Here is a 12,918-nt window from a genome sequence, read left to right as displayed (position 1 = left end):
TCTATGTCCCGAGTTCTTAAAAAAAAAAAAAAAAGGTGAGGCTCGGCGCCGTGGCTCATGCCTGTAATCCCAGCACTTTGGGAGGCTGAGGTGGGCGGATCACGAGGTCAGGGGATTGAGACCATCTTGGCTAACATGGTGAAACCCTGTAGCTACTAAAAATACCAAAAAAAAAAAAAAAAAAAAAAAAATTAGCCAGGCGTGGTGGCGGGTGCCTGTAGTCCTAGCTACTTGGGAGGCTGAGGCAGGAGAATGGTGTGAACCCAGGAGGCAGAGCTTGCAGTGAGCCAAAATCGTGCCACTGCACACTCCAGCCTGGGTGACAGAGAGAGACTCCATCTCAAAAAAAAAAAAAAAAAATGGTGAGGGCCTGAGCAAGCTGTTCAGTACAGCCCCCAGGCCTAAAATTCCTGATCTCCCACTTAGATTGCAGAAGCCTCTACAACCCCATTCTCCAGTGAAGTGGCTTCATTGTCAGTTCTCAAATTTGTTCTTCCCCCACCTGACCTGGCACTGGGAGTTACATAGTATTCATGGAAGCATATTCAATATTAGGACAGCTAACAACACTTCTGTAGCACCTTCTATGTGCCAGGCACTGCCGAGGCCAGCTCGGTCGGGGAGACCCTAACCCAGTGGTGCTAGAGGAATTAAAGACACACACAGAGAAATATAGAGGTGTGGAATAGGAAATCAGTGGTCTCACAGCCTTGAGAGCCGAGAGCCTCGGACAGAGATTTACCCACATATTTATTGACAGCAAGTCAGTGATAAGCATTGTTTTTATAGATTGTAGATTAACTAAAAGTATTCCTTACGGAAAACAAAGGGATGGGCCAAAATAAAGGGATGGGCTCTGGCTAGTTATCTGCAGCAGGAGCATGTCCTTGAGGCACAGATCGCTCATGCTATTGTTTGTAGTTTAAGAACCCCTTTAAGCAGTTTTCCACCCTGGGTGGGCCAAGCGTTCCTTGCCCTCATTCCGGTAAACCCACAACCTTCCAGCGTGGGTGTCATGGCCATCACGAACATGTTGCAGTGCTGCAGAGATTTTGTTTATGGCCAGTTTTGGGTCCGGTTTATGGCCAGATTTTGGGGGCCTATTCCCAAAATGTCCCCCTTATTTGATTTGCAAAGTGATAAAAACAAAGGCAGCTTTGTCACGCTGAGCTACTTCTCGCAGGAGTCGCAGGAGTCGGGATCCGCATCTTCGGACTATACAAAGACAAATGACACAGATTAAAAGCACAATCATCATTGACATCACAGAGCTTCCAAGTGTTTTTATCCATTTTAATGGGTTACTAGCTGCTAATCTGTCTGCAGCTTCTTCAAGCACTCCGGTTCCTGGCATTAAGGTCAGGTGTGCCTGGGATGCCTTAAATGTTTGTTCTTTTAATAATAGTTTCTACAAATCCTTGTTTAGCTCCTACAACAGGCCACATCATTTGAGGGTGAGATGCCACTATACCGCCATGGTTCCAGATAATAGGAACTCTTGCCGTACTTCTTATCATTTCTACCATCTGACCATTTTGTTCAGACCAGCTGAACATAGTGTGACCATCGCATGCAGACTGAGAGGTGCAATTCAAGCTAAAGATTCCCTTAGGGGACCAATTAATAATGACTCCATCGGAATCGGAGAGCAGCACTTCTGCCTGTTCTGCAATGCAATCTTCCTAAACAAGTATGTTCATTTTTTCTAACTAAGGCAACCCTGTTTACAAATAGGTTTTTGAGGGCGGTATGCCTCAATTATAGGAGCAGATTTATTATGGTAAATACTGAGATCAGAAAGCGTGTATAACTGTGTCATAGAGTGATTACATCCAGACATTATTGCCAGACAAGATTGATAAATATGCCCAATAAGTATAATTGTTCTCTGTGTTAGCCCTTGTTGAAGAAATACTCATGGCAATGGTGATCACCGCTATCATAGCTACCATTAAATTACTCATTGTGACTGATTGTCCCACTTTGCTCAGGTTTTCTTCCGCCATCTGTGACTGCTTCTTGATCTGTCTCCAGGTGGGTGGCTGTGTTCGACGGGTGTTGCTTGTGACAGTTGGGATCCTCCTCTCTCAGCATCAGTCTTGACATGGCTGCAACTGGGGGGTCCTCGGGATCCTTCTGGAATCTTTCTCAGCATCTCGCTCATGATAAGCTTTCAGGTGTCTTGATGGTATCCAAATTGGCTGTTGATTTTGGCCTGGAGAAACACAAACATAACCTCTACCCCAAGTTTATTATTTTACCTATTTCCCAACTTTTTGTTATCAGATCTCTCCACCAAACCAGTTGTTTGGCTTCTGTCTTTGCAGTTGGTTTCTGTAGATGCTGTTCAGCTGCTGATACCATCTGGCCTTTGGGCAGACTCAAAAAATTTAAAGTTAATAATGCTAGATTCAGTTGCATCTGCAGTGTTCCATATTCCCTGTTTTCCTCCCTCTGCTTTTGCAGCTGCCGTTTTAGGGAGAGATTCATTCTTTCCACTGTGGCTTGTCCTTGAGAATTATATGGGATACCAGTAATGTGTTTAATATTCCATACAGAGAAAAATGTAGCTAGAGATTGGCTAGTATAGCCTGGGACATTATCCGTTAACCATTTTAAAGGCATAGGTTCTGGAGGCTTAACAATGGCCGCCATCAAAAATGATATTCTAAACCTTGGTGGGAACTGTTGTCCTTTCGCTTGAAGCGGTTTTTTTTTAACCTTGCAAATTTTTCCTAGTCCCATACCAGGGACATACCCCATTTCATGAATCATATGTTGACTTTGAGGGCTATATAATTGTTCTGGAATACTTGTGCTCCCCATTGTTGCAATAAATCTCTTCCCCATAAATTTATAGGTACAGAAGTTATAACTGGTTGAATAGTCCCAAGTTGTCCATTGGGCCCTTCACAGTGCAAAATATAACTACTTTGATATACTTCAGGGGCTTTACCAACTCCAACTATGTTAAATTGAGCAGGTTGAATTGGCCAAGTGGGCGGCCAGTGCTGCAGAGAAATGATTGAAATGTCGGCTCCTGTATCTACCAAACCTTTAAATTTCTTTCACTGAATAGTTATTTCACAGGTAGGACGTTTATCAGTAATTTGATTTACCCAATAAGCTGCTTTGCCTTGTTTATTTGTGCTTCCAAATCCTCCTGTTCATTTAATTTCACTTTTCCCCCATTCCCGCATATGGCACAATCAGGAGCTGTGCTATACGCTCTCCTGGCTCTGCTTTCCAGGGAACAGAAGTAGATATAATAATTTGAATTTCCCCATTGTAACCTGAATCAATGACTCCTGTTTATATTTGTACCCTTTTTAAACTTAAACTAGACCTTCCTAGAAGTAATCCTATCGTCCCTGCTGGCAAGGGTCCACAGACTCCTGTTGGGACCTTTTGTGGGGGTTCCCCAGGCAGAAGGCTCACAGCTTTTGTGCAGCATAAATCTGCTGCGGCACTCCCGGCTGTGGCGGGGGACAGACATTGTACCGGGGTGAGGGAATGGCCTGAGCCAGAAATGCCCCGGTTTGGAATGGGGCCCGGGATGGGCCCCTCATAGCGTCTCCCGAAATCGGGTTCCCATCTTTATCAAACTTAGAGTGACACTGTTTAGTCTGATGTTTTCCTTTTTTACATTTTGGACATATTTCAGGTTCAGCAGTTTTCTTTTTTCCCCATCTGGTGGCCTGACTTGCTGATTTTTTCTACATTCTTTTTTAGTATGACCATGCTTTCCACAGTTAAAACAAGCTCCAGGAAACGGAATATTTCCTTTATCCACTCTTGGTCCTGCCATTGCCTGTGCCAACAAAGTAGCTTTATGCAGATTACCTCCGATACCATCACAGGCCTTGATATAATCAACTAAATGTGCTTTCCCTCTAATAGGTTGCAGAGCAGCCTGGCAATCAGGCTTAGCATTGTCAAAAGCTAATAACCGTAACACTATATCCTGAGCAGCCGAATCTCTTTTTAAGAGACTCCTGTAACCAAGCTATAAAATCCGCATACAGTTCTTTTGGTCCCTGCTTTACAGCACTAAAGAAAGGGTATTGTTCTCCACCTGAAGTGATTTTTTCCCAAGCTCTAATGCACACTCCTCTAAGCTGCTCTATGGCATCATCCTGCATGATCACTTGTGCATCTAAACCAGCCCAGCTGCCGACCCCCAAAAGTTGGTCTGCAGTTATATTACTTTGAGGTTGGGCCTGGGCGTTGCGAGCAGCCTGAATGGAAGCTTCATCTGCCCACCAAGTTTTAAACTGTAAGAACTGAGCAGGGGTTAGACAAGCTCGAGTAAGAGCATCCCAGTCAGTAGGAATCATCCCACTGGAAACAGCAACATTCTTTTTTTTTTTTTTTTGAGATGGAGTCTTGCTCTGTCGCCCAGGCTGGGGTGCAGTGGCTGGATCTCAGCTCACTGCAAGCTCCGCCTCCCGGGTTTACGCCATTCTCCTGCCTCAGCCTCCCGAGTAGCTAGAACTACAGGCGCCCACCACCTCGCCCGGCTAGTTTTTTGTATTTTTTAGTAGAGACAGGGTTTCACCGTGTTAGCCAGGATGGTCTCGATCTCCTGACCTCGTGATCTGCCCGTCTCGGCCTCCCAAAGTGCTGGGATTACAGGCTTGAGCCACCGCGCCCGGCCGAAACAGCAACATTCTTTAACAGTCCCATTATAAAAGGAGAGGCCGGGCGCGGTGGCTCAAGCCTGTAATCCCAGCACTTTGGGAGGCCGAGACGGGCGGATCATGAGGTCAGGAGATCGAGACCATCCTGGCTAACACGGTGAAACCCCGTCTCTACTAAAAATACAAGAAAATTAGCCGGGCGAGGTGGCGGGCGCCTGTAGTCCCAGCTACTCGGGAGGCTGAGGCAGGAGAATGGCGTGAACCCGGGGGAGCGGAGCTTGCAGTGAGCCGAGATCGCGCCACTGCACTCCAGCCTGGGGCACAGAGCAAGACTCCGCGTCAAAAAAAAATAAAATAAAATAAAATAAAATAAAAGGAGAACCTGGTCCATACTGATTAACAGCTTGCTTAAATTCTTTGAGTAATTTAAAAGGAAAAGAGTCAAATGTAGCTATAATATTTCCCTGTTGATCTGGGGGGTGTATTCTAACAGGCAACTGCCAAGCCTCCAAATCACCCTCTCATCTAACTTGCTGAGCTCCTGCCTGAATAGAACTGAGAGCAGTCGCTCGAGGCCCTGCTCGAACAGTCACTGAGGCAACTACTTTTCGCCCAGTGATCCTCCGGAAAAGAAAGATCTGGAGGATCAGGCCACTCTTTTTCTTCAAAATAATAATGATGGGTGCAGAAGGGTAGGGATGAACCTCTCCCTCCTTTGCCGCTTTAGCTTTAGCTGGCAAACAAACCTACTGTTACTTCTTCTGTTACTTCATTATACTCTCATTCCTCGTCATCATCAGTGTGAAAAGGTTCCAAGGTGGAATGAACCAGAGCCCACACTTGTCCCACTGTTACCCTGCTGCTTCCGAGCTCCCCTTCTTACTCACCACGGGGATTGCTTTAAGAGTACTCAGGTGTCCTCCACCTTAGTTCCACATTCTCCAACTGTCGCTCTGGCGACCCTTTGACCTGAATTTGAGCCCCCACATACGGGCACCACTTGCCAAGACCAGCTCGGTCAGGGAGACCCTAACCCAGTGGCACCAGAGGAATTAAAGGCACACACACAGAAATATAGAGGTGTGGAGTGGGAAATCAGGGGTCTCACAGCCTTCAGAGCTGAGAGCCTCGAACAGAGATTTACCCACGTATTTATTGACAGCAATAAGCATTGCTTTTATAGATTACAGATTAACTAAAAGTATTCCTTATGGGAAACAAAGGGATGGGCTCTGGCTAGTTATCTGCAGCAGGAGCATGTCCTTAAGGCACAGATTGCTCATGCTATTGTTTATAGTTTAAGAACCCCTTTAAGCAGTTTTCCACCCTGGGTGGGCGAGGTTTCCTTGCCCTCATTCTGGTAAACCCACAACCTTCCAGTGTGGGCGACATGGTCATCACAAACATGTCACAGTGCTGCAGAGATTTTGCTTATGGCCAGTTTTGGGGCCAGTTTATGGCCAGATTTTGGGGGCCTATTCCCAACAAGGTACTGTTCTAAGCACATATATAACAACCTTTTGGGGGAATTACCATTTTACAGATGAAGTAACAAAGGCACAGAGAGGTCAAGTAATTTGTCCAAAGCTTCACCATTAGTAAACAATAGAGCTAAGGGTTAAAGTGATAAAACTGCACAGACATGTCTTTCATAGTAGTATAGACATCTAGAACTGCAAGGACCTTAGAAGTCACCTATTCCGCCGGGCGCAGTGGCTCATGCCTGTAATCCCACCACTCTGGGAGGCTGAGGAGGGAGGATCACCTGAGGTCAGGAGTTCAAGACCAGCCTGGCCAACACGGTGAAACCCCTTCTCTACAAAAATACAAAAATTAGCCGGGCATGATGGCAAGTGCCTATAATCCCAGCTATTCAGGAGAATCACTTGAACTCAGGAGGCAGAGGTTGCAGCGAGCCGAGATCATGCCATTGCACTCCAGCCTGGGGAATAAAGTGAGACTCCATCTCAAAAAATAATAGTAAAATAAAAAATAAAAAGTCACCTATTCCGTGTTTCTCAAACTTAAAAGTGCCTTTGAATCACCTGGCGATCTTGTTAAAATGCAGATTGTCACTTGGCAAGTGTGTAGTAGCCTGAAGATTTTGTTTTCCTTACAAGCTCCTGGGTAATGCTGATGCTGCCAGTCTGGGGGCTACAGTTTTGAGTATCAAGGTCTTAGCCTAAATTCATCTGAAATCAACTTTGGAGAGCAATCAGGAAAAGGGTGCAATGATCTCACATGAGTCAGGAGCATCAGCTTAGGATAACTTCTGTGCAATCTGGATCAGGCTGAGGGAATTATAAACTAAGGTGGGTAGTATGGGAGTCTTTACCCAGAAACAGGGAACAAACTTCAACAAATAAAATGGAATTATTGGGAACTCCCTCAAAGGAAAAACCTAGAAGAGGAAACACCAAGTGTTCTCATAGGAAATGCCAGTGACCAGCCAGAATGTGTAAAAATCTAAAGGTCAGAGTGGAACAGAGGTTATAACAAAGTTAACAATGGAGTATACTGTACTTTAAAACACAGCCGGCCAGGCGCGGTGGTTCACACTTTGGGAGGCCGAGGTGGGCAGATCACCTAAGGTCAGGAGTTTGAGACCAGCCAGACCAACATGGTGAAATCCCATCTCTACTAAAAATACAAAAATTAACCAGGCGTGGTGGCGCATACCTGTAATTCCAGCTACTCAGGAGGCTGAGGAGGGAGAATCACTTGAACCCAGGAGGCGGAGGTTGCAGTGAGCTGAGATCACACCACTGCACTCCAGCCTGAGCAACAGAGTGAGACTCTGTCTCAAAAAAAAAAATAATAAAATTAATAAAATTAAAAAATAATAAAAGACAGCCAAATTCTTAGCTTCATAAATAGCATGTAACTGAATACCATCAGAAGCAGCATAGCACAGATATTAAACACATAGTAGACTCAAGCCAGAGGTGCCTCTCAGTTGCTTCATCTGTAAAATGGAAATGCCTACACCTTACAATCTTGTTGGGAAGATTAAGAGTCAGTGGAATAAAGCACTCAGAACTATTCCTGGCACTGAATAGTCATTTAATACATGTTAGCTATCATCACCTTTCCACTTTATAATGATTAGAGTAGGCCCTGTAAGCGTATATTACATATTGCTGACTCTACAGTTTAAAAGGAACATGAGCAATGTAAATAAAATCTAGGAGAGAAAGAAAAAAGATTTAAAAATAAATCCCTTCAGCTAAGAGGCAGGGAACTGGAGTTCCAGGCACCTTTCTGGCATCTAAATGCACAGGGACAAGCAAGTGTTAGCCTTCAAAATGATTTTTATTAATTAGAATAAAATTGGGCTGCATGCCCTTCAGCTCCAGATAACTGATGAAATATAGTTAACACATTATAATCTTTTTATTTTAAAATAAAACACAGATAAAGAAAACCATCTAAAACAAAGGTATGGCTGAATAAGCTATCATAAAGTGAACACCTTTGGAACATCACCCAGGGAAAGAAACAGAACTTTGCCAAACACCAACCCTGCCCCGCCCCGCCCCTGTTGCCCATCTCTATCACAGCCACCCCTTCCTGCCATAGGGGATACTATGGTGAGTAATAAATACTTCTTTGCATTTTTGTATAGTTTGATCACCTAAATGTAGATCCTTAGACACTATAGTTTAGCTTTGCTCCCATTTAAAAAAAAATTTCGCATGACTTTCAAGTCTCTATCAGTCTACGGATTCCGGATTCCCCCTCCATTCCTTTCTTTTCCTTCAATTAACCCATTAACGAATCCAGACCCAGATGTTCAGTGTCTAAATGCATTAACTCACTAAGGATTGCAAAACAGCCATATTTGAGTTGTCATAACAGTTGCAATAATTTTATAAAATAGACATTTCTATTTCATCACCCTGTGGTATCATTTATACAGGAACAGCAAGATAACTGCTCAATTCTTTATTTGCCATCTTCAAAATAATGATTTGATTTCCTATCAATCCTTCGAAAAGGTAACCAGTTAGTTACACACAAACATTATGAACTCATGGATTTAAACATACTTAGTGTTTATTAAATTGACCTTATTAAAATGTTCAAATTGTCCCACATTTGGCTATGGAAGCTAGGCCAAAAACAGCTGAGTCCTTTTGACATGATACATACTCCTTGCTTCCCGGCTATATGGTGTAAGTTGCTCCATGCTCATCATGTTCATTTCCTTTCCCAAACCTGGAATCAGCCATTTCTCTAAGAAGGTCTGGCTTCTTTCAGGGGGAAATGGCATTTTAAGACCACAATCTGGATGCTAGGAGTGTTCATTGATATTGGATTGGTCATTGTTTCTAGATCTTTTTGGTGGGTAGCGACAGAAGATAAAACCTCATGAATTCATACTGATATGTTCTATTCAAAATCAGGGCTAAAGGGGTTTCTGGTGTTTTCCTGAGACACGGACTTGCTTTGTCGCCCAGGCTGTAATGCAGTAGTGTGGTCACAGCTCACTGCAGCCTCGAATTCCTGGGCTCAAATGATCCTCTTGCCTCAGCCTCCCGAGTATCTACAGCAGCAAGCCACCACACCTGGCTAATTTTTATTTATTTTTTTTTTAGAGATGGGGGTCTCACTATATTGGCCAGGCTGTTCTTGAACCCCTGGTTTCAAGCAATCCACCTGCCTCAGCCTCCCAAAGTGCTGGGATTACAGGTGTGAGCCACTACCCCGGGCCACTAAAGGGTATTTACTTATATTACATCTGTAGCTCCTACCCTACACACAGAAAAATCTGATTCTTACAGACACAAGATATGAGAGTATTAGAACATCCCATAATTACATAGTGGCTTTCTAGTCAACACATTTTAAGTCCCTAGGTAAATTAGCACACTCTCCATTTCCATCGACACAGAGAATGCTACAAGGCAATGTTTAAACACCTGTATGAGCATCAGTCACTTCCAAAAATGGAACTGTCCCAGGAGCTCTGTGTGGTCACCAGGCTGGGGGCTGCAGTAGAGGAAAGGAGGACAGGATTAGCTAGAGAATGAAAACGCGCCTTTCTTTCTCTCCTCACCAGCCCAGCCTGCCCTCTAGTGGAGATGCTAACGAGCAGGAAACAGGCCAAAACAGGTCATGCAGGAAGTCAACTAGCTGACATTTACTTAGCAATTACCAGAAATTGTCCTAAAACGGGTGCCAAAGGTAGAAAAACCTCTCTGTGGCTTTAAGTGACTTTAAGTGCAACTGGAGGGAGTAGAAGTTACCCAAATGAAAAGTGCTTCACAAACTGTAACCAAGCAACATACCAAATTTCAAAATCAAGAGAGGGCAGGCAAAGTTGAGTATATCAAAACAACTTCACCATAATTATTTTTAAAGATATGTTATTTTATTTATTTCAATAGACACATTGTATACCCTAAGATATAAATGCTCTTACACATTTTGAAAAACATTACAGGTCATAGTGAAATAATCAAGTTCATAGGCTTAAAAATCTTTTGCACGTGGCCAGGCGTGGTGGCTCATGCCTGTAATCCCAGCACTTTGGAAGGCCAAGGCGGGCAGATCACGAGGTCAGGAGATCATGACCATCCTGGCTACAAGGTGAAACCCCGTCTCTACTAAAAATACAAAAATTAGCCAGGTGTGGTGGCGGATGCCTGCAGTCCCAGCTACTTGGGAGGCTGAGGCAGGAGAATGGCGTGAACCCGGGAGGCAGAGCTTGCAGTGAGCCGAGATGGAGCCACTGCACTCCAGCCTGGGCGACAGAGCAAGACTCCACCTCAAAAAAAAAAAAAAAAAAAAATCTTTTATACGCAAAAAAATTAATCAATGAATCCAGTGTTGAATCTTATATTCTTTCCCATTTGATGTGAAAGAGGATTCATTTTGGTCATAAAACCTCAGCTATTTTAACATTTACCATGACTTTTAAATGTTTTATTCAATAATGTACAAGTTCCATATTACAAAAGCTTGAATTAAAAGATTTTATTCAGGTTTGAACTAATTTATAAGAAGAAGAGAAAAGAGAATCAAAAAATGAATAGTTAAGGGGATAAATTTAACAGAAGTTTTTTGTTTGCTTTTCTGGACTTCAGGTGCTATAGCTGTATTAATCATAACCCTTTGTAGAAGCTACACCTTTGTCACCGGTTCATGCAAGCCTTCTCCACTTTGTTTAATGATGTAATGAGCTGGGTATTATTATACTTTTTTTTTTTTCTTTGAGACAGGGTCTCATTCTCGCCCAGGCTGGATGAAGTGCAGTGGCACCATCATGGCTCACTGTGCCTTGACCAGACTCAGTTGATCCTTCCACCTCAGCATCCTGGGTAGCCAAGACTACAGGCCCAGCTCAAATTATTATTATTATTTTTTTTTTTTGTAGAGACGGGGTTTCATCACGTTGCCCAGGCTGGTCTCAAACTCCTGGGGTCAAGTGATCTGCCTGCCTCAGCCTCCCAAGGTACTGGGATTACAGGCGTGAGCTACCACGCCTATTATACTTTTTAATGAAAAACTGAAACCACATTGTTTTTGCATCTATTACATGTCACCAGAAGAAATTATTATCTTTTTTTTTTTTAACTTGACAATGTAGTTTGCACAATTTCCCATGGTATAAAAATGGAAGGCTACAACAAACCTGTACCAGGAATAAGTACCTTAAAAAAAAAAAATGAAGACTACAACACCATTTTAATAGCTACCTGGTATTTCTGTGTCTATACCACATGGACTATAATTTATTTAACCAATTCCATATTGCAAGATATTTAGATCTTTGTTTCCAGTGTTCTTTTATCAGTAATTGCTATGTAGAACATAAATTTTTATGCAGGTCCGGGCTAGATTTCTGGAAGCAGTATTACTGAGTCAAAGGGCAAGACTGAGGGAGTTGGGTAGAGACAGCCTCCCTCTGATAAGAAATTTTCCTGGGAAGGTGCAGAGGTAAAAATAAACAAGGTATTTATTGGCATATTTGCTTGGCAGAATTATCAAAAAATGAGGTTACTAAATATAGACAACCAGGTTTGGAAGTTTGTATTTGAAACAATGAACAATAGTGAGCCATTTGTTGGTTTTCTTTTTTTAGAGACAGGCTTTAGCTCTGTGCCCAGGCTGGAGTACAGTGGAGCAATCATGGCTCACTGCAGCCTCCACCTCATGGGCTCAAGATTCCCTCCTTCAGCCTTCCCAAGTAAGTTGGGACCACAGGCACGCGCCACGACGGCCGGCTATTTTTTTTCTTTTTGTAGACTGGGTCTCACTATGTTGCCCAGGCTGGCCTTGAACTCCTGGCCACAAATGATCCTCCTCCTCGGCCTCCCATGGTGCTGGAATTATAGTCGTGAGCCACTGCACCCGGCTCACTTGTGGGTTCTTAAGCACGAAACGCTGTTAGAGGAGAATTCTTCAACAGATCAACTGGCGGAAGAGACGTAGGTGTTTTTTTGTTTGTTTAGTTGGTTTTTTGTTGTTGTTTTTGTTTGTTGTTTGAGTTTCGCTTTTGTAGCCCAGGCTGGAGTGCAGTGGCGTGATCTCGGCTCACTGCAACCTCCGCCTCCCGGGTTCAAGCGATTCTCCTGCCTCAGCCTCTCGAGTAGCTGGGATTACGGGCGCACACCACCACATCTGGCTTTTTTTTTAAGTAGTGACAGGGTTTCACGGTGTTGGCCAGGCTGGTCTCGAACTCCTGACCTCAGTTGATCCACCCGCCTCAGCCTCCCAAAGTGCTGGGATTACAGGGGTGAGCCACCGCGCCCGGCCAATGTTTTAAAAAATGATTCCGTAACATTCTGAGAGAATGCAGGTAAAATCAATCAATAAATAACGATCCCGATTTTCCAGGCTGGATAACCCAGAAACCACGGAATCTTAAAGTCTCAATAAACGTTAAAGCACAGATAGTAAGTAATCTGGCAATAGAGTATGGGCGCCCAGCATACTGCCTACAGACCGCCTACATAATCAGTGGAGTCCAGTGCAAGTTGAAAATGCCAGGCACTTGCTTTGAAATTATTGATAATTTCAAGACCGTTAACAGTAGAACATTAAACCAAGCATTCAGGACCCTTCTAAGCGCAGAACTCATCAAAGCTAGCCCTGGTGACAAGCTCAGGCCTCCGGGTCTGGAGACTAGAAGACGTCGCCCGAAAGCTGGCCAAACCCTCGCCCTCACTGGGAGAGACCCCAGGAGGGCCCAAGAGGGCCACGAGCCCTCGCTCCCATCGCTGCCCTCAGGAGCGGGCGGAGGGAAGCTCGCAGCTTTCCCAAGGGAGTGCAG

The 12,918-nt window shown here is 44.0% G+C and overlaps 1 protein-coding gene across 7 annotated transcripts in view; it reads right to left on the bottom strand.

Moving 5' to 3' along the window:
- Positions 1 to 12,918, bottom strand: part of NRL (neural retina leucine zipper) — a 76,052-nt gene that overhangs the window by 23,563 nt on the left and 39,571 nt on the right. The window contains exons 2-3 of one of the 7 annotated variants that reach the window (XR_007727305.1): positions 1,950 to 2,215; positions 672 to 1,215 (exon numbers count right to left, since the gene is read on the bottom strand). The exons of 5 other annotated variants lie outside the window; for them this stretch is intronic. The gene's annotated coding sequence lies outside the window, so the exon portion shown is untranslated. Of the gene's footprint in view, positions 1 to 671; positions 1,216 to 1,949; positions 2,216 to 12,918 lie in introns of those variants that run through there. One more of the 7 variants, XR_007727306.1, reaches the window with a different exon arrangement.

This window comes from Macaca thibetana, chromosome 7, assembly GCF_024542745.1.
Source record: "Macaca thibetana thibetana isolate TM-01 chromosome 7, ASM2454274v1, whole genome shotgun sequence".
NCBI classification, from domain to species: domain Eukaryota; kingdom Metazoa; phylum Chordata; class Mammalia; order Primates; family Cercopithecidae; genus Macaca; species Macaca thibetana.
This window is presented reverse-complemented; position numbering and strand designations above follow the sequence as displayed.